The sequence below is a fragment of the Mycteria americana genome, chromosome 9 (genome assembly GCF_035582795.1).
Source record: "Mycteria americana isolate JAX WOST 10 ecotype Jacksonville Zoo and Gardens chromosome 9, USCA_MyAme_1.0, whole genome shotgun sequence".
Lineage (NCBI taxonomy): Eukaryota > Metazoa > Chordata > Aves > Ciconiiformes > Ciconiidae > Mycteria > Mycteria americana.
In genome coordinates this window covers 15,671,204-15,693,904 of record NC_134373.1, presented here as the reverse complement: position 1 = coordinate 15,693,904, position 22,701 = coordinate 15,671,204, and the positions used below count along the sequence as shown (strand labels likewise).

The 22,701-nt window shown below is 41.4% G+C and overlaps 1 long non-coding RNA gene across 4 annotated transcripts in view; it reads right to left on the bottom strand.

Annotated features, from left to right (window-relative positions):
* The window catches only part of LOC142414346 (uncharacterized), a 188,778-nt gene extending 167,298 nt beyond the window's left edge, over positions 1-21,480 (bottom strand). For all 4 annotated transcript variants that reach the window (XR_012777028.1, XR_012777030.1, XR_012777029.1 and 1 more), the window contains exons 1-2: positions 21,396-21,480; positions 2,845-2,952 (exon numbers count right to left, since the gene is read on the bottom strand). This is a non-coding gene — a long non-coding RNA (uncharacterized LOC142414346). The remainder of the gene's footprint in view (positions 1-2,844; positions 2,953-21,395) is intronic.
* Between the last annotated feature and the right edge of the window lie 1,221 nt (positions 21,481-22,701).

The following is a 22,701-nucleotide window of genomic DNA, read 5'->3' as shown; positions in this document are numbered from 1 at the left end:
GTGAAGTAAAAACACAACTAAAATTGCCATAGGACAGGGAGAATCTAGTGAATAGAGAACAAGCTAAAAAAAGCCCTTGTATTGCATAACCTGACACACTGATAGCTATGGGTGAGACAAGATAAATATGCAGAGAAAATGAAAATCAAGAAAGGAAAGGAATTACTTAGTGTGATCTATGGGTTTATGCTTACAAATACAAAAATAATTCTAAAGAAAGGAAAATGTAGGCTAAGTACCAGACAAGCTTCCTGTACAAGACAGAGAGCCCACACTCTCTCTTGCAGGCAGTGGATGCCCACATTTAAGCCGCTACTTTGGTTCCCTTATTCTGGCATTTGTAAATGCTGCACTAGGCTTCAGGGGCAGGACACAGCTACCAAGAGGGTGTTACTCTGGCTTCTGCTACAGCTCTAGTTTATGTAATCACATATTTTTACACAACTCTGTGATCAGGGAATTGTTAGAAACCCATGTAATGCTCTTTTCTCCTCTCTCCTCCTCCACCTCCACTGTCTGCATGCAGCACTTCCTCAGGTAAAGGCAGAACTGTTTTCACCAAATGCTACAACTTGAGAACCAGGGGCGCTTGATGAAACCAGTAGGAGATTGGGTTAAAACAGATAAAAGAAAGCGCTTCTTTACAAAACATGTGAATTTCTGGTATTTGCTGCCACAGGAGGTTGTGGAGGCAAGCACAGCAGCAGGTGAAAAAAGGTTTCAGACAAATTCATGGACAACAGCTACAGATGGAGTGTGAAAACTCTGGGCAGGGATATATTCTCTAGCATCCTAACCCAACGATTTCAATGCTCAGGGAGTACAAGGGGTATGGACTGCAGACTACGGCCAAGCTTGCATGGTCTCCCTAAACAACTGCTTTTACTGCCACCCCTGGAGAGAGGACACTGCATGACAGACCATTGGTTTGGCTCAGGAGTGCACTTCTATATCCTCATGTTCCCCCCTTCCACTCTTCCGATTTAGGCAGAGCTATAACAACCACAACTTTTAATGCTATGACCACTCATCAAAATGGCTACCTAGAGGCTGCGTAGAAAGAGGGAACAGTACAAATTGGTACACACTGAAAAGTTGATTTGAAAAAGGGCTAGAGAGTATTCACATGCCTCTCAAAGCCACCACCTTGCAGGGACCCTGAGGTGGATGCCACACACAGAAAACCTGCTGGAAAATGCAGCATGAAGTGTTGGTGGAACCATTTGCTATCAGAAGATATAATTCCCACAAGCTAAATGCCCTTCACCAAACAGCATCAATTTGGCTTAAGTTTATTCTGGCAAGCAAACAAAAGGGGGAAGGGAGGGTACTCTTGATATTGTCCAAACATCCCATTCCAATGTTTTTTGAATGGAACATTTTTATTTTCCTTATTTTGATTGAGCTTCAAGAACATTTTGTTTTTAAGTATAACATAAAATAAAAGAAGGAAAATCAAACTTTTATGTGTAGTGGTCCATGGATTCTGAGTCACTTGGACACTTATGGAACATGAAATTGCACTGAAGAGTCAAAGAATGAATATATCCAATTTTAACAGGCACAGCAATGGTATAAAAAATGGTAATGCTTAATGTTTTATGGTACAGGAATAGCCATCATGTCCTCACAATTTTCATCATACGAAGGTCTCACTAGGGAAACTCACTGAGGAAAGTTTAGTGTTTAACACTATAAGGAACACAGAGACAGTAAATGTAAGTCTTTGCAGGGGAAGGCCTCAAAAGAAACTATCCTGGACTTTTCCAGGCTCTAATTTTCCTAATATCCATAAAGGAATGCCTTTCAGGACCGTGTATTTCTTGCATGGAGACCAAACCCTACAATTTCTCTTCACAGGACTAGGCAAAGGACTTAGTTCTGTTAGAAACAATTAGATTGTTTAGAAAATCAGTTCTGCAACAAGACTTCAGCTCTGACTCAGAAAATTCAGTTTCTGGATCAACTTTTTGCGTGGCCTTATGCAGGTCATGTAATCAGCCCTGTAGGTACTGGCAGTGATGGGCACACCAGTACAGTTGCACCTGGGCGTGCACATAATCCAGTGCACCAAACAACCCCATTTTCTCTGTCAGGTTTAACACCTACTTACCTGTGAGAAGGGATATTTCCCTACCTTATGAGGAGGAGGGGGAATAATGTCAGAGAGACAAAATCCGCTAACAATTCTGTAGTATTCAAATACTGCAGTAGTGTAGGCGGCAGGTATAGAGCTGAATTGTTAGCATACTCTATTTACACCTACTCGCGGACATACTGATTCATATTGGGAGGATTTGGAGAATACACTGGATTGTATTTACCATTTTTCGTTACAAGTATGAAAGTGGTGTTTGAATCTAGCCCAGCCTTCTATGGTTTTTCATGTACTTCTATGTTTCATCTCTATTGAGGTGTATTTCTTGAAATGACTCTTTTGTAGCTTTTGTTCTGAAAGCAACTTTGAATAAAAACTACTGGAAGTTATAGTAGCTGCTGTACTATTTTTCACACATTTTACTATTCAGTCCCAGGTTTCACATTAAACAGTTCCACTGCCTGTTTTTAAGGCTAAGCAGACAACTTCGTTCAAATGGCTACTGACATCCCAAGCTGCGTAGAAAGATATAATAGGAATGGGCTTTTGTCCTAGGCTCACCCTATGGAGCGTCACAGAACAGATAGCCAGTTACACTCACTATTTTGGAATTTGCACAAATCATAGCTTTTTTCTTTCACAGTAAATTTTTCCTCCACAGCAGTTATTTGGGGTTTATACTGGGAGACTAAAAATATGTAAAGTGGGGAAAGAGAAGTCTGGAACAGTAATATTAAAACACTTACCATGTTCCATGCATTAGCACAGTAAATGCTGTAGAAGTTAAATTGTCTGTGGACTCAGCATGGACAAGGTGCCAGGAATCTGCAAGTTCTAATCTCATTTCTGCAGCTCTAGAAATAAGCATCAGAGAATTAACTCATCACACTTTATTGCTTGAAAGCATCTATAAAATAAAATCGTATTTCAGATATTCTTCCATAATTGATTCACAGTTTTACTACAGTTATTTTCTTAATGGCCTTTCCAGGCCATAACTCTTAATACATAAGCCTGTCCAAAACATGGAAACTTGTTTCCTGATCCATTGCTGGAAGTACCAGGACAGGGGACCTGCTCCCAGTGAACAAAACTCCTTATCATTTTAGCATGAATTTTTGTTTGCCCCAGGATTTGCTAGCTGTAACCACACAAGTGTTTCATAAGCTCCTCTTGGTGTCAGAATTCATTACAAAATCTCCTGCCTAGGAGATGTTTCCATCCTTTCTTCTTTTCCCTTTTTCTTTTTAAAAGAAGTGAGATAATGCTTGAGAAAGATGCCAGATCAAAAGCCCTCAAGTCCTCCTTGCTACACTCTAAATCCCATGTCAAGAAACACTCATCTCTCCTCCCAGGCATGACTCTTAACCCTTTGTCTAATAAAATAATTGAAACCTGCTCCCAGGCTCTCCTGTGCTCAACCATCTCCCTTGAAATTCTCAAATAGGATGCCCAGTTGTTGGCCTTTGAACCCACAATGAGTATATGGAAGTCAAAGTAATTAGTTTAATACATCTAGAGAGCATACAAGTTCCTCTCATGTCTGGGTCTGATCCTGCAAAGGACTGCATATCCTCAGCTGCCTTTGACTGAGGATGTCTAAGCATTCCTGAGAAGGCCAAGACTAGCTAAAATTAAAGCTCTGTATGGAAGAAGACTGCTAATATTAAAGGAATGATAAAGTGATTTTGCATTAGTAAAAATAAAAAAGAAATGCAAAAAAATGTACAAAATTATGTAGAATGATAACAAAAAGATAAAATTAATAGCAAGGACTGCTATAGAGGGGGGCTGAAAGAGTGAGGCTGATAATAAAGACAGAGACGGAGTAATGCTAATTCCCAAGATATCAGGCTTAGCAATAAACCTGTTGGTAAAATCCTTGCTCATCAGAGTCGAAATGAAATTGTAAGGGATAACTTTAGGTAGAATTATATATTGCCATCTCATGGGAGGGACAATACAGGTACATGTCACCACTGGCAGCACTTTGCTGAGAGAGAGGAAGCGAGTGGAAAGAAGTGTCTAAACCAAAGCATCCGAGGCCCTTCTCTTCCCCCCCAAGGCACTAGCTGTTACATGGGAAGATAATTTGTAAATGTAGGTCCCACTTTCAGGGAAGGGGAATATCTGCCAGGACCCTTTGCTTCCTGTGAGCCTGAAAGGGTCTCCCTCCCCCTCCAGGGAACCTGTTAGCCATGCCGGATTTCTGCCTCTCACAAACTGAGCTGCTGCCTCCTGATTTTCTTATGTCTCTTGAATTGGGAGAGAGCTGCTGAGATCTCTGAGGATGCCTCTGCCTATAACTCCTGTCTGTGAAATAAGAATGCCTTGCTGAAGAGCGTAGACATCTTCACAAATTAGGAAATAAACCTCACAAGGTAAGGGTTTTCCCAAAATAACAAAATATAAGGGAAAAGGACACAGCCATTCAGAGAAGAACACTCCACTGGAGAGTCTCAAGGCAATTTTTGAACAATCTGGACACATTATTGTACTTTCTCTCAAACTTCTTGTATTTCTCTCAACCTTTTATTGTACTTTCTTTTGTACTTTTTCTTGAAGAAGCAAAATAAGATGATACTAAACTTTTAAATAACAATACTAAATTTGTTACATGCTCTGCCATCTTCCCAAGAAAACAGACTGCAATAGTAGCCTGGTTTATCAAGGAGGTGACTGTTTTACTTTCAGAGCCAATTTTTCAAACCTCTTCACTTCCTGTCCACATCACTGTTTAGAGAAATAGATTTTCCTGCACAGACAGACATGTTTTTCATATCTACAGCTGGCTTTTTAATTGCAGTGGCTATAGTACTAGGTCAGGCTTCAGATATTTGAGTTATAGGAGTTGACTGTAGCCTCTTAACTAACCTGTTGCATAAATTCTGATTCAGCAATATATTACATGCTGGATTCATTCTTTACATTAATGGAAATACAGCTTTTAATGCAGTTGGAATACGGTTCTGGAAATTTTGATTCAGCAGCAGATTATGTGCTGGATTCATTCATAATATTAATGGAAGTTTTAAGTGCTGTAGGAAGATGTCACTGGAAGATTTTTTCTTTTTCATTCCACGCTGTTATCAAAAATACATTTGAGGGCTTTTTAGAAGTTGCAGTACATGCAGGTGGCACAGCAAAGAGATGCAGCTCTGGTTAATACACCAAAGGTCTTGCATTCAGGTACCCTGACATGTCACTTCCATGGGTTTAACTTCACTCTTCTGAATCATGAGCTTGGACCACTGAGGACTGACCTGTTATGATTTGCTGCAAGCCAGTGGGGTGGGGAGAGGGTTTGAGCATGAGAGTAACCTGCATAGTTAAAACCTCTGTGGTCCCCTGGGTGTTTTGAGGAAGGACTTAACAATTGCAAGGCCACACTTAGCAGAAAGGATTTCATGGGCCTGCTGGTACATCTAGGTTGGCCAGTAAATGGGAGCTTCAATTTTCCACACTGTGTCTTCTTGGAGGGAGAAAAGATGCAAGGGCAAGTACAGAATCCGTACATAGCACCAAAAGCAATGACAGAAGCCACTGACAGAAGACAGCATGGGCCTGGTAACTGAAAGTGTGTCTTGAAACTCCTATCAATAACCTGTAAAAAAGCCATGTGAAGAGTGTCCTTTACTTTCCACAAGCTACTTTGAACCAGGCCTAAGACTACTATAGTCTTTTGGAAGAAGTCTCCAATGTGGAATGTTTTAGCCTTGAGGGCAAGGCCTGCCTAGCTAACACCGTAGTAAAAAAGCCTATACCCCCACTGCAGGACAAGTAAGAAGATTTCCCTCAAATGTCCCATATTCCCAGTCTCTCATTCCTTCCCACAAAAGCACCTGAAGCCTTGCAGCTGCTCAGCTGCTTCCTCTCTAGCACAGCACGTTCAGGGATGCTCAGAAACCCATCAGAAGCCCAAGCTCATTGTATGAGGGAGGTGTGGGATTTTCTGTCTCACCCACATCATGATAGTCATTGTGTAGATGCTACTAAAATTAGGAGCCACCTGCATGTGGTTTCAGAGCTCTGGAGAATCCAGCTGAGCTTGTAAGATAGGAAGAAGGGAGGGTGGGTGTCTGCTGGGGCCCAAATATCCCTGGTGTATGAATGTAGAGGCAGTAGTCATGAAGTGTATTGATCTTCTTGCTAGATGCTGGAATAAAGCCCAGACCTCTGCAGACTGAGAAGAAAATCTTGATTTTGTGCTATCAGAGCCACCAGGATGGCTGATTTGCAAATTTGGATCAACTCATGGAAATATGGACATTTTGTGATCACAAATACACCATTTGGATACAGGTTTTCAAATTAAAGCACACGATAGCTTCTCAGTATTGTAAAATGCTGCAACGTAGTCCTGTCTCAGCCTGAAGGTGAAGTTCAAATTGCATTAGCGTGTAAATCAACACAACAGAGATTAATTGGTTCTCAGTGGACATCGCAGCTCTTGAGAAGCGGCATCATGGATGAACTTGCCCTATTGCAACTATCCCAAACTCTTCAGAGGTATGGGCATTAACAACAACATATTTGTAAGAGTCTTTAAGTCACAAAGAATACTGCTGAACATGATTGTGTCACACTATGCATTTTTGCTGACATCTCATTTCCTCTCTCTTGTTTTGTGGTGAAGGTATAAGCAGGGTTTATTACCAAGTCATCCTTCCTGTGGTAACAGATGGAAGTAACAAAAACAGCACAAAAAAGGATTATTAACATCTATGGCAAGCTTTTCAATACTCTGGCCATTAATTTTGAGTACTGCAAGCTGGAAGTTATTATCACGTCCAAGTGCACCCAATCTCCAAAGAAGGAAAAATAAATAATACAAAGAATGGACGTATTTTTGATAGAATATTGATCCAGAAAGACATAAAATATTTGAAAATGTATACAACACTAAAAATATTATTAGGAATAATAAAGTTTTTAAAAAACTGACATAAAAATTACTAGTTTTATGGACAAGCACTTGACCTAACACTTTAGCTGTGTTAGGTTTCAGCTGCAGAAGAAAAACGTTGCTGCTGAACAATGGGCTATTACATGAGCAGTTGCCTCCTGCAGCTGTAAGCTCAAAGCCTGCTTTTGGATACAGAAAGAATTTGGTGATCCTAGCCTTCCTCCTTTTTTGTGTAGCTCATAAAAATCACTGACAAACTGGCTGTCCCGTTGCAAAAAACCGCAAGATTGGATTAACAGGATTCAGGGTTGAGGTGCACTGGCTGAACTACAAGATAAAGCTTGTAGAGAACAAGCATTGTGTCTAGTTCAAACCTGAGCAATTAGCTGTTCACTTTCATGACTATTAAATGCACTCATAATTAAAATTTAAAAGTCTGAAGTCTATACTATTTTTTCCAAGCCCCAATTACGAGTAATAAGATTTAAGTTTAAGTTTAACTTGTCTCTTAATAGAGGGTAAAGAGCTCTTATAAATCAGTCAAATAGGAATTGCCATTGAAGAACTATTACTGAAGAATTGCTGTCGAAGTAAAACTAATTAATATCTGTCACTGCAAACAGTTAACTACAGAAAACTTTCCTGCTTAACTACCAGCACTATTAAACCACCAGGACTTACATCATCAAAAGAAAAAGTAGGAGAGAACACACTGTCTCTTTTGACACCAGCTTTTATCTTCTGCTCTGGCGAGATTCTGAAGTCTTTTTTCATGCAATCTGACCAGACAGAGCCGAAGCCAGGTCTGGCTCTCCAATTAGCTCTAGTAACATGGTGTCGGATCACGTTCTCAAAGAGCTTCCCCTTAACTGAACTTTCGAATCACAAAAATACAAAAAGAGACAATCTTTAAAGAAACTGAGAGGTTGATAAGTTTCACTCAAGTGACCCAGAGATGGCTCTGCCACCCTTGGGCCCAGAAGTGGTAGGCAGCTCCTGAGATCGCACAAAGTAGCCTCAGGTCTCCTCCCTGACTTTGATCACACATCAGCCCACAGGGCTGCTTGAAATGGAGGAGCACTATCCATGTTCAACAGTCAGAACCAAGCCCACTCATTAACTTCTGTGCCTGGTGATAAACATTTATTCCAATAAAGCACTTATGCCCTCACACCTATGTATTACTGTGGCAAAAGAGATAAAAAACACACCTTAGAAGACCTAAAGTACAAGATTTGATGGCTGTCTGGGGCAATATTGGTATTTTCTTCTCGCCTTTGGGACATCTTCTTAGTACTAATTGCAGATTTTTATTAGTGGAGCACTTACTGGATGAGTTTTATGGGTTAATGCTTCATAAAGCACTAGATTCAGCTTCCCAGGGTCTGTCCCACCCCTGGAAACCTGCAACAGCCTCTCTGAAGAAAGCTTTGATTGCTTATTCAGAAGTCCTCATCAGAGATTTAGCAGAAATGTTTGCAGTATGAACATCAAGGCTCTGAGCAAGCTAGCATAATTTTGAATGGCCCTGCTTTGGGAGGGAAATTGGACCAGATATCTCCAAACGTCCCTTCCAATGAAAATTGTTCTCTATTTCTATGATCATGCCTTGCGTTCCACTGCACATGCAGAAATACATGACGGTAAATGTATATAACCGGATCAGGCCCTAATCAACCATTTTTAAAAAAAAAAAGCAATCCTACGTTGATTGTACCCTTTTTATAGTAATTCCCCTGTGATAGCTTTCCTGAAAAGCTATTTTTATCAGCTGTAACTGCAAACCATATATCCCAAATATTTTCCTGACATAAACAAAGTTAAGATTTCACTTGAGCTCAATGCAGCACACCTCCACTGATATTCTTTGTCTCTCCCACTCTCCTTTTGCCTGATAAGTATTCAGATTTTCTGTGCCCAGTAGAAACCAGCGTGGGACTTCAGGGTGGTGGCGGTCTCCCCTCCTTTGGTACCGAGGCGAGGAGCCAGCACACACTACCATTTCTCCAGGGCACCTCAGAGCCAGGCAGATGTTGGCACATTGGAGGGAATTGAAAAAGCAGCAACAAACCTGATTAACGGACTGAAGTGACAGATTTATGACAAGAGATTAAAAGACCTCAGGTTAAAAATTTTGACCAAACGATGACTAAGGAAAGGGATATTTAACTATACTTGGTATGGCTTTCCTTTCACTTTAAGAAGGTATGAGGCTCAAAGGAGAAAAGTGTCCATCAACATAAAGGCTAGAGAAATAGTTTTAAATGGTCCAACAGGTTCTGATGGGAACTGATTAAAAACCAAAGACACAGGTTTCTCAGATGTGCAAACCAAGATAGTGCCACTTCTTTTAACTTCTTCATAACAGCTGAGGATCCTGGCCTGCCTGATTTTGATCTTGACACTTGTCTGAGCACAAAAGTGACAGACCATGCTTTCCCAAATTATCTCTCCACTGCTAACCTGGCTGGCAGCAGTTAGCTTAAGGAACAGCAGAGTAACTCAGTCTTTGTACCCAGTCACTCTTTGGACCCCCTTGCTGAATGTCTGTACTTTTGGTGGCAATTGCACTGGTGCTCATACTCTTCATGAAAATGGCTAGCTGTCCCCTAGAAACTGGAATAAGATGGTCTAGGTGATTTTCAGGAGAAATGCCTGAAAAGGGAGACCTGTGAAACTGCAACTAGTCTCAGCATAGCAGTGGTGGAAGCCCCATCATTTGCATCAGTCAAATTGAACTGGAAACAGCACTGGTGGATTTTCCAGTGGAAACAACCACTCAGATCCTGGGGACATGAGTGAGCTGGCCTATGTTTTTGTGGGAGGGAGGTTAATATAAACCTCCTCCCAACCCAGCCTCAATGTCATAATCCCATACCTCAGACTGCAGTGCCAGTGCTCATCAACACGACTTGAGGCTTACCATTTTTCTGCTCTTTGGACTGCTGCTCCCTCACCTTCAGTCTGTTTTTCTGCTCTAGCATAGAGTGGCTTTGACACCTGCTCCAGCATGGGGAGAGGCCCTGGTGCTGACTGCTACTCACCTGGCCTGGGCCCATGACACCCAAAACCCAAAGGGCTTAAATATGTTCTTCTAAGTAGCTGTGAATGCAGACAGGATGGAAAAATAAGGAGAGTGATCCAAAGACTAGAAGAAAAAGAAGCAACTGTTTTTAGTGTAGGAAACATGTGAATGGCTGAAAATCTTTCTCCAGTTAAGAATTAGTTAGAGGAAACAGTTTCAGCTGGAGAGCTCTGACAACGGGATATGCTCGGCTTTCCTACACATCACCTCCTCTAAATTTCATATCCAACTAGCAGAAATCTCTTTAAGAGGTGACAAAGAAGGCCAACCTCCAGGTCCACTATGTCATTCTCCTTTCTAGGCAGTCCAACTAATTGGGACAACAAATCATGCTTTGGCTTTGCAAGTTTTCAGCTGACCACTGGAGAGGAACTGAGCCACCTCCCGTCCATCTATGTCTTGGAGATGAATTGCTATGGAAGCAATGATTAGCTAATCCATTGTTTTGGATGAACATTCCTTAGCTCTCCCAAGAAAAGAGAATATTTTACTTTGCCGTTCATAATAGACAGTCAAAATGCTCTACTGTTAGCAGTTACTATGGTAACTGCTGGCAATTTATTTTAAAAAGGGGAAAGACTCATTTTTTCACTGGTTACCTGATTTAGTTTTGTTTTCTTCACTTGAAATCTGATATTACATGTAAAACATCTACCAAAGACCATTGTCATGCCCAGCTTAAACACCCAGTGATCTAATAGGCCAAATCCTACCCGCTGATCTTGAACTGAAGTTTCAGTGACTTCAACATAACTACTTGGAAGAGTAACCCAGCAGGATGAAGTTTAAAAACCTCTCTCTTTTGTATGCCTACTTCAATTTATTGTATTGAGAAAACAACACAGCTAGCTCTTTGTCAGATAAAGGTCTGAGCTCAGCTTTAGATCCAAGCTCACCAACTTGAATTTGAAATTGGGAGTGAGGGTTTGTTACTACTCAGTTTAGTTATCACATTGTAAGTAGTAAACCATCTTCCTTCATGGTTGCTTTGCTAGTTGCCATTATGTTTAAGGTTGCTACTACCTGTACAAAACAAAAAATCTGGAAACCTCTGATCTTTCCATCTCTCTTCATATATTTTTCTTTATATAAAAGCAAAGCTCCTTGATGCTGGAAGGATGAGTGCCATTCTTTATTCTGGAAAAAATAACAGCTTGTGCCTTTATAACCTGCCAAATGAAAACCACCAAACTTAAATTCTAGTCCAAATTTTGCAGCTGCATCCAACATCATTGTAATATCATGAGACTGGAGAAGGAAACGTGGAGGCAGAACTATCTTTAATGACAAAGCAACCTGTATGTATGTGAAACTATTTTACTGATTTTACATGTTGGGAAGGAATATAATAATCATTTAGTTTGATCTCCTATGCTACACAAGTCTTCTACGCTATGAACTTCACCAAGAATATAAAATAAATTTCTACTGAAAAGTATAGCCTATTGTAACATGAGAACATTTGGGAACCATTAGCAGCATAAATGAAGTATCAGAGACAGCCTGTGACATCAAGAACAAAGAAAGCCAAATAGTTTAAATCAAGACAAAGAAAATACCAAGAGACAACGTAAATTCATAGTTAAAAGAACAAACTGGCAAGCATCTTAAAGTGATATTATGAGGGGAAGGAAAACTGGCACAACTTCATGGAAGTTAAGTAGTTGTTCTTGGAAATCAGCTAAAATACATGGCATGGAAACATAAAATGATAAGAACTATTTGGCATTCAGATCCTATTCATAAAAAAAATTTCTACTTTAATAAATCAGGCTGTTTTAGGAAGTGCTGACTTTGTACATTTTGGCTTTATCAACAGTACTTCAATAATGTTTAGGAAATAAACTTCACAGGAAAACCTCGGGTGTTCAATTAGTTTTAAATGTTTTAGGGTAGGAACTGAGATAATGAAATTATAAGGATAATGGTGGCTTAATGCTTTGTGGCTCACATGAGATTTATACGTTCCAATATAACCTCAAGCTGTACATATGGCATTAGAGAGAAAAAAAAATGAAGGAAAAAGAAAAAAGAAAAGGTTCCTAGTTGGAAGAACGAGAGTGCAGTATGGAATCTGACTATGCAGTGGTCATTTTCTGGCTTCTCAGGTCTTGTTGGGTTTTTTTTTTGTACTGGTGCTTTGTTTGGATGAAGTGACTAGGAAATGCTTCACTTTCAAATGCCATCTTTACTGCTGCCCAACTCTCTGAAACCACTGAACTGAACAGCATGTAAACACTAAGGCTTATTTCGCAAGATTCATTTCCTCCCTATGTAAATTATGCTCAGAGGGAATACAGTGCAAACCACAAGCCTGGAAAAGCCTGCGAAAATATGTCTGGCCCTCTCTCAAATTGCAACTGCTAAAAACCAAGGGGTTTAACTTTTGCTGTGCAAACTCTGGGAGCTGGGGAGGAGTGAGGGTTGGGGGATGTGGAGATGGCAGGGGAACGAAGAGCAAGGGAGAGAGAGTGGGCTCATGCTGGGTGATTTGGAGCTTTGCAGCTCCAATTTAGCAGCCAAGGGTGGCTGTTTTCCCATCTCATTCTCTGGCTGCAATTCAGTCATGCATTCTTCTTAGTGGAGACAGGCCCCTACTCTGAGGGCTCCTAGTATCCCCCAGAAGTGCGCCTGTCAGATTTCTTGGGAAGTCTGGAAGGGGCTAGCTAAACCGCAATCAAACAGTGAAATATTTTGAGATTTTAATTTCAAATAAGAATGCCTTGTAAAAGGAGGACACAGTTTTGGGAAAAGAAAACAGAGGGAAGGCTATAATCCCTGAAGACCTCATGGCAGGAGAACAAACTTTAGGAATCCCTAGTGTGCTACGTGGTGAGCTGGCTTCCTTTTCCCTCTTAAGAGTGAGCATGGTACTGGGCCAGCTGCGTGCCTCCTGGAGACCTTGGGCCGCCTGGACCAGAGGCTACAAGCTTTCAGAACATACAAGATAGCTTGCCTGCAGCATTTGCGGCTGCTCAGCTCTTCCCCCTTCCCAGGGCAAGGCTGCTTCCAGACAGATTGCCATAAATAACTTTGAGACATTGGGGGTGGAAGATCCTTAGCATCTGCAATGTTTAAGGTGTTGACCCTAGGATGGAAAAGGAGAGAGGGAAAAAGGGTTCAACGGAGCCCCACTGGAATGAAGAAACTCCTCGCAAAGCCAAGCTGACAGTCCCAGAAAGAGCCATTCAAATCCCTGCTATCAGAAAATTCATAATATTTAAAGTATGAAAACCTCTGACTCACACTCCCTCTCTCCTAGAGCTTTACTACAGCCCAAGGGGAACACTGCTGATCGTTTAAATCAATAGAAATTGGATCTCATGACAAATTGCTGGTACAGGTGTAGACTAAGAGTGCAGAAGAGGAGATGATCTCATCTTTGTATGTAATGTCACAGCCTGCCCATTGATAACTCAGTATCTCTAAAGCCAGAGGAGATTAAAAGAAGATTGCACACATAGGTATTACACAACATTTCTTTGCTGTCCTTCATGGCAAATCTGACTCCTGTGTGCTCATTATACATCATCAGATTCCGTGGAAGAAACCCTATTTTGGGTGCCTTCAGGGTCATAAATCTATAAAGATAGCACCTTGCAAACTCCAAGGACTGGCCAGAGATTCAGTCATGGCAAGGAAGAATGCCCCATGGACATGGAAAGAGGGGAACTCAGGAAAGTGAGCATCCATTTCTTCTTTGCCACAACAATCCTGAGAAAATCAGTTCCTTTCCCAAATTGCGGTTCTCTCGTTTGTGAAATGCGACATCTCCTACCACTGCTTGCCCTTCCTCTTTAGGGTGTTTGCTCTTCAAGGCAATGTCTACCATGTGCTATGCATGTGCACAATGGCTAGCAAAGCAATACTATTCCAGAGCTGCTCTACCAGCAGTGAATGTATTAACTCCCTCATTCACCTTGTCTCTACTATTTGACTATTTAGTGGCACACATGCAATGGACTAATTTAATTTCATGTGGATGTGTATTCATGTTGACTCACTCAGAAATGTCTTTAGATTAAATATTTCGTTGTAATGTCAGCTCATTTTGCAGGTGAATGAATACACTCCAAAGCAGCGTAATTTCTTTTTTCACTGGACCAATGCTATTCAAAGAGGGTTATACTTTAAATTTGAGAACAGCTATATGAGCCCATTTAGCAGCCTTTTCACTTATCCATGGAGAGCACTTAAAGGAAAATATTATTCCCTGACTGCTTCAAGTGAAGGTCTCATCAAGTCTTTCAGGAATGACAGGAAAGGGCTTTTAGAAAGACACGGACCAGTTGAAGAGAGCCCAAAGGAGAGAACCAAGAACGATCAGATGTCTAGAAACATGTGATTTACAGGGAAAGATGAAATAATTTGGGATTGCTTATTCTAAAAGAGACTTGGAGAGGACATGATAACAGTCTTCCAATACATAAAAGTCTGCTTCACAAACGAGAGGGATAACCTGTTTTCTCATGGTGGATATAATGAGAAGTAATGGATTGAAATTGTTGCATGGCAGCCCTAGGTAAGATACTGGGAAGAGCTCTCTCTCTCTAAGGGTATAAAGCACTGGAATAGATTGACTAGGGAGACTGTACAGTCTCCATTACAGGGGGTCAAAAATGGCATAAGTATAATCCTTCCTTCCTTCCTTCAGGCTGAGGGATGCAATAGATGACCTCCTTCCCAATCCTGTGATTCTTTGTGCTCCCAAATCTATCTTCATGTATAATTCAGAAACTCTGCACACTGAGCAATAGAGATAATAGAGAAACCAGCATAAAGGAAATCTTGCACTGAATGAAATCATCACTACTTGAAGTACAGGAAGTACTTTTGAAGGGCTTCATTTTATTGCTTATTATTAATTTTATTTCAGGTATTCATTTTATTGGTTGCTACACACCAGTGCTGAATATTGGATCCAGAAAGAAGAAATGTAATGGAGATCCTTGGATATTGTTATTTTATGTTAGATGAGCAGAGCTCTAAACTTGCAGCAAGCTTGGCAGAAGCAGGTGCTTTTACACAAACAGAGCCCAAATGTACTCTGTGGACTTGTGCCATTTGAGCAGCTGCCCACATCTGCCTGGAAGTCCAGGAGCACCAGCAGACACATTTCTAGTCCTTCCGCCTAGCAACAGTCTTGAAAACCAGTCTTGAGCTTTGAGAGATTGTCATTGATTTTTCCTTAAGATCACAGGTTATTCACAGTTCCTTCTGCAGCCCCATGCTGGATGCAAAATGCCTTTTTGCTTTATTATTACATCTTTTGTCTCTTAAATAAACTGCTGAGAACATTGTCAATGCTTAACTTACAACAGCAGCAGGAATAATAGTGTAGTCAAGTTCAGCCCTCACAGGATAACACTGAATTGATAAAATGTGAAACTATGTATTATCTGATGCATGAATAATGCTGGTAAAAGCTATTATTTCTTCATGCTCAGCAGAGTTAAAAATCAATAAAGTTTTGTAAAGGTTTGATCATTTCAAAACTTTACAATTTCAGAACACCATTTTTTGAGGAAAAACGCCTATTGGAAATTTGATGGAGTCTAAATAGCACTGGCACACAACACACGCCACACTGACTTCATCATCTTTCCTTCTCTCTCTGAAAAATAGTTTCTGTGCCCAGTGGCATGGCTGCCTTGCTGAGACTGTCCCTGACTGCTCTACACATAACTGCTGAGGTCCCCAGGCTGCAGCCACGGGCATGTGAGTGAGTTGGCAGAACAAAAGCTCATCCTTTATCATGAGGCAAAACCAAAGAGCTGGGAGCTGGAGTTGCAACAGGCACAGGGAAATCTACACAAAGAAGTTACACAAACTCACCCAGTGGCTCCATTCAGCAGTCTGTGCTCCACTGAAACAAACTCACAGGAAACCCACCTGCAGAGACTCAGTGGGATACACCTCAGTCAGCACTGAGTCACATCCCCTCTAGTATGAGGGGGCAAAGAGTCACATCCAAGGAGCATGACAGCCATCAGCTAGAGGCTGCTTGGCTCTTACATCACTCCCAGCTGTAAATCAGAAACAGGAATAGAAACATGGCATAACTGAAGGTACCAATTTTCTTCTAGCTGCCTGACCAAAGTAGAAATTCAATAAATGAGCAGGAGGAAATCTGGAGAGAAGGGCCAAATTCAGCCCTGGCATATTCAGATAGAATTCTACTCACTGTAGGGGCAGGTGTGCCGCCTTCTAGCTTAAGATTTGGCCCAGAGATAGATAATGACCAAAGCAAAAGAATTACATGCTGCTGCAATGAAATAAAATACATTTGTGGAAGCATGTAGCTGTCTTCCACCCCAATTTTTTTTTAATTTTTATTTTATCTCCTGAGAAAAGATCCATATATATATAAGAAGGATATTCAAGACGTCAACATCAGAAGAGACTCCAGGGAAGGAAGTCTGTATTCATCCTATATTATTAAATGCGATTTGCTACATGTATCAAAAAGGCTCTGTCAGGAGAGCCAAATTCTTAAGACAAACATAGAGAAAATTAAGCTTCTAGCAGTAGTTGATGGTGTGTCATTAATTAGACAGGACCTAGTGTGGCTTGAGGAACAACTGCAGCATGAAAAGTAAAGCTAATGACAGTATGAGGCTCACAAAAGGGATGCACAGCACAGCCATGTATATGCTGTCCCCAGACTTCTGAATTCTCACATTGTTCTGATTTTGAAAGGTGTCATATGGTGGCACAGCAGGCTAATGATGTAGCATGTTCAGAGGAATTAGTTTAAGGGGCTTTTTTTCCCCCAACCCAGTGAAAAATAGTAGAAATAGTGAATTTTTGGAACTTAATGGGATCATACTGTTCTTTCCTCACATTGTCAACTTCACTTAATTTCCTCCTTCCCATTAATGTGTCTAATGCATATGTCAGGCGGAAGCTTGACATGCTAGTGGCAAACAGACTGTTGTATGAAGGCGGCAAAGTGTTAAAACAATTGAGCAAGTGAGTACTAAAGTTTGCTGCTCTGGCCATATGGTACAGTGTTTAATTTCCCGTAGTGAAAGAACGTGGCTGTCATAGAAAAAGATGATGAATAAATTTACTTGGGGCAACTTATTATAATGAAGAATGACTTCTCAGAGGAAGCAAACAGAGGAATTTAGAGTCTGATGAGAAGCATATGGGAAGCATTAAGATATAAGCAAGGGTAGCAACGCTGTGTGCTTTAAAAATGAAAGACATTTAATCGATGCTTGTTGCTGGTGTTGACATATGGAAGTGAGAAATGGGGTTTGATTTGGAAGACAGGAAGAAGGTTAATAGCAGTAAAGGTGGTTGTGGAGTGATTGATACTTGGAATAACTAAGGCAGAAAGGGAGAGAGCACTTCATGCAGTCAGGCAACATACTCAGGAGAACAATGTAATCCAGAAAATAAAGAACATGAAACGACTGGGCAGGTCACTCAGCTGTAAGGAGAACTGACAGGCCAAACTAGCAATGATCAAATAGTAGCCCATGGACAGCGGGGGAGACTGAGACAGGCAAGAGTGGCAGGGCTGGCTGTGCAAGGGCAGAGTGGAGATTGGCCGATTCTCAGGATCAGTCTGGTGCAGAACCCCTGTACAGCGCATGATGGAAGGAGATGGGGTGGGAAGGAAACAGCTAGAGTGATGTACGAGGAGTGTCCAGCATTGCTGCTGTCTCTGTGTGAGTATTTTCCCAGCATGTATGCAAGGCAAATGAAGCGGAGTGAATGAGGTTGCATTGCTCTTTCCTTGTAGCAGCTCTTGCTTTATATGAGCATTTTCTTTCTCAAAACCTGAAAGGCACACTCAGCCATGATAGCTCTTCCCTCTCTGCTGCAGTTCTCCCACTACGCAGGGAGAAATGATAAGTGTCCCCAAACCCCTGCAGTATGGAGTGACAGGTGAGGAGAAAGCAGCCTGACCCTGCCTCCCCCGGCCCCTACTCCTCAAGCAGTCCTGCTGGACACCTGAGTGCAAGGCCCACAGCAGCCTTAAACTTCCCAGTGGGCTGTCCACCCATGTCAGTGTTAGGGTATACAGGGGTAAAGTGAGGCTGAAGGCTCCCTGCTCACAAACAGACTTCCTCGCATGGTCAAAAACTCTCACCTTGCCCCTTCCCAAAGCCTGGGCTAGTAAGGCACAGCATCAGCCTCTGTAAGTACTGCTTTTAAACTCCATGAGGTCAGACAGGCCCTGATATCAGATGCCTCACAGAGAGCAGCCCTCTGCAAGCTGCAGCACCTGCAAAAGCTTACTGATCGGCTTTGGCACGCCTCCCTCACCAACACGCACCTCCAATTGCCCGGGGTGTGCAGAACTGCAGAAGGGCTGAGCTGAAGTCATATTTTTCTCCCTGCGATGGATTTCTATTAAATCCAGCTTCCCAGAGGTGAAAGGTGAACTCATGAGCTGCCATATGATTTAGCATTTAATACCAACTTATTCTGCCTGTTTCTGTTACTTTCTCGAGATGACAGTCATAACTCTAGCACACAGAATTCATTCTTACTTGTTAAGTGCTGACATTGCATCTAGATAATAAACAATATATAACATGAATGCATAGCTAACCAACTGCACACTCTAGGTACTTTTCATTTTTTGAGGAGAGAAATGTGCTAGCCTGACCTTTATGGTATGCAAGGTTAAAGAATGTATTTTAGAACGAAGAGCTATTGACATGAAGTTAAAAGAAAATGCAACATAGGGTTTTACTTTTCAAGGCAATTATCTGCTTTTTACTAATTGGGCTTCAATAATGCATTTAATATGATACAATATAGAAAAATATGGGTTCAACTGGAGAAATCGGCCAGTTTTAAAATTGTAAGAGAACTTGTGAGAACTTCTTAAAGGGAATGAGGCAATTGTCTTTCTGTGTGGAAGACATTTCTGGTGGGAGGTTGCTTAGTGTCAGCCCTCAACAGCTGATACTGAAACCAATCTCATTCTGTATCTTCTGTATTTTGATGACCTTGGCATGAAGAGCTGGTGTATGCAGAAGTGATTAACAGATGCACAAAGTTGAAAGGCATTGTCAGTAAAAAGAAAAGACTATCACTATATCAAGTGGGAAGAACTCGAAAATCAGAAATGAAATAAAGTTAAGTAGTGTGAAGTCATGCACTGTAAGCTTTGGCTCATTAGTCGGAAATTACTAAGAAGGAGAAAAACCTAGGTATATTATTTGATCACTGAATGATTATGAGCCAGCAATGTAATATGGCCATTAAGAAGGCAAGTAAAATCCTAAGAAGTGCTGGGTGAAGGGTTTCCACGGAAAATAAGGAAGCATTGATGTCATCGGACAGGGCTTGAGACTTGGTTTGGAATACTGGCCAAACCTATTCAAGGCAGAGTTTCAGACTGGAACAGGTCTGGAGAAGAGGGTGAAGCACATTGCTGTGTATCAAGACATTGTTATAAAATATCACAATAGTGGTATCAGCTTTTATCCCAAAATCTCAATTCCAAGAAGCAAATTGCAATTTGTTTGCAATTGAAACTTACTCACTGCAGTTGGAGAGTAATTTACCAAATTTTTATTTGTTTGTTTTAAAATATGAGCTGTTGCACCTTTCTGCATCAACTATAGCCATAAATATATTTCTAAAGCCTGTATCCTCATGGGGAAGAACAGTTTACATTGAAGAATAAGGTTGGCACAAGAAAAAATAGGTCTAAATCAACCAAGAATAGGTTTTGAATGGAAATCAGCCTTCCAGAATAAAGAGGATTCCTATCTAGTTTCAAGTGGGGTCTGATCTCATTATGAATCTGTGTGTAATGTGGTTAGCAAGTGAGTTAATTATGGTCTTTATTTCATACTCATACACTTTGGACATGAACAAATAGTAGGTGTGCTAAAAAGAAAAAGATACCGGCTGTGGCACTGTTTCACAAAGGCCTGGTTCATACTAACCTGGCACTCCTGGGACCACAGACTTTTTAATATGTGGTACGTGCTCCCAGCCTCCAAGTAGCGAGGAGCTATGGCCAGTGCAGGCAGCACTATGGTGAGTCTCCGTTTGCCTGGCATCACAGGAGGAAGAAGAAAAAAACTAACAACTCTGGAGTGGACCAGACTGACACCAGCAGCGAGGGAGAGTTCCACAATAAGGGAATGAGAAAGATGACAAAGAATCATCTGAATTCACTAAGTTCTGGCCACACAGAGCTGAGCAAATTAAAATCTCACTCTGTGCTTCCTGAACCAGAGGAAAGGAGCAGAGTTGTGCATTTGGTCAACTGGGCCTGGAGGTCCCCAGAGATCGGAGGAGGTCTTTCGTACACATGTGGCAGTGCTACAGTCAGCCCCTTCCCCTATCTCCTTAGGCCAGACCCAGGAGGCGGTAAGTTGAATACAAGGTTTAGCTGAAGGTGGAGTGAATTAATGAGTTATGATTCACTGTTTCTTCAACAGCAGTGCTGTCATATAGTTGGGCTTTGAAGGCTCGCTCTCCTGACAAAACCTTTAGACTTCCAAATAAAAGACTTTTGTGGGTGCAAGGGCAAGTCACATCCCCCTCCTCCCAGCCATCAATCCATCTCAGCCTGGAATTTAATTAAATATTTAATGAGCATAGCAGACAAAGATGAAATATCATATTTAATTTTGAAATAATACTTTTACTTATTAGACCTTTAAAATACAAATTTGGTTTTAAAAGATAATATTCCTTTAATTTTCTCATAAAGGCCACTGAACATAATTAATTTAAAAAAATCTAATTTTAAGGAGTCAGAGACAGGTAGTTACAGAGAGAATGGAAAAAAATTTCACAAAACACGTTGTCTCATGAGCATGCTGAGGTTCTAGGAAACTAGCTCTGAACCAGTCTGCCTGTTGACCAGACAGGTGTAAGCCAGACAGCTTCAGTCAGATGTGTGCTTTATCAATGGGTATTTTTTTTCCATTATTCACCAAGAAATTGCTGGGAGAAGGGAGAATGCTTTTCTTGCAGCAAGCACCATAGAACTTGAATATCCAAGAATGTTAACAAGGGAGATGCTTTAACAAGAGGTGAAAAAAAGGGGCTAAATCGTCAATTGTTATTAATTGGCACAGCTCCCTTAAAATGAATTGTGCAGCTCTGATAAGTAAAACCAAACTGAGCCCAATGGAGCAATGAGCTGTTATCACAGCTAAGGACGTGGCCGAAAATATTACAAAAGGGTGGGGGAAAGGGGGAGTGATATGCTGCATAGTCAGAGGGCAACCAACATCACATCTGTGAAAGAGAAGCAGGGAATAAAGTGAGAGGAGGTTAGGGAGAAAATTAAATAGCCCAGCTCCTTGAGCACTCACTCACGTCAGTGCAGCTATGTCCATCCAGGCCAGCCAAGGACTGAGTCTAGAGAAAGAGCATTCATCTGGGGCAGCCAAGGTTTTGAGGGATAGTCTTCAACTCCCAGAAATATAGCTAGAGAAATGTGCATATTTTTAACTTGAATCATCCCTGAATAAAGCATAGCTGAAGTTCACCAAAGGTTCAAGAAATCAAACTGGCTATGCAAATCCAAAAACTAGTGCAGGAATTCACAAGCACAAAGCAACTGCAGTTTGTTCCTGTCTACTGAGGGAGCCTAAAGAGACCTAGTTTAGCTTTCCTGTGTGTGCATGCAGTAGGTGCTCACTCCACCTGCTCTTAGGAGGCCCCAGCGAAGCATGTGGATGGCGCCACCAGAACAATGCCTCTACCTGGAGATGGGGACACAAAAATGGTAAAGGGATCAGAGCATCTGTTGCAGAAGGAGAGGCTGAGAGAGCTAGGATTATTTAGCTTGGAGAAGAGAAAGCTCAAAGGGATCTTATAAGTGTGTATAAATATCTGATGGGGAAAGTAAAGAAGACACAGACAGGGACTTCGTAGTGGTGCTCAGTGGCAGGACAAGAGGCAGTGGGCACAAACTAAAATATAGGAAATTGGATTTAAACAAAAAAAAAATTTGCTAGGGGTGTGATGGGACAGTCCTGAGCAGCCTGCTTTGAGCAGGGGGAGTGAACTATACAATCTCCAGAGATGCCTGCCAACCTCAGCCGCTCTGCAATGCTGTGAAATACTGCCCACTGAAATTCTGCTTAGCTATTGCTAGGTTTGCATGGTTTGGAGTAGTCATCTAAGTAAGTCTAAGAATCACAGAGTTCCAGTGAAATTAATTAGCAAGTCCTCCTTTGTCTGAATAGAACCCAGGTCATTTTTCCGCCTCTTCCAGTGTCCTTTTTTGCCCTGTCACCTCAGGCCTCCTGATAATTATATAACAAGTACACTTCAGGATGAAGTGATTATAGACTGGGAACTGCAATCACACCCCTCACAAATCATATTTTCACCTATGTATGTGCTGTAGACCTGTGACCTGGTTGCAGCACTGTCATATACACTGTGTAAGAACAAAACCTCAGTCAGTACATCTTAAGCCAGCTAGCCAGGCTGCTCTTTACACAACAAGCAACATACCTGCTTTAATGCCTACTCGAGGGATGTAATTATATGAATATAGGGAGGCTGTGTGTATGGGTGCATAGTTGTGTACTTTCTGTTCAAGTAGGAAAGCCAGAAAAGCACATTATGTATACACAAGTGGTTGCCTTGTAGGTTAATAGCACTTGG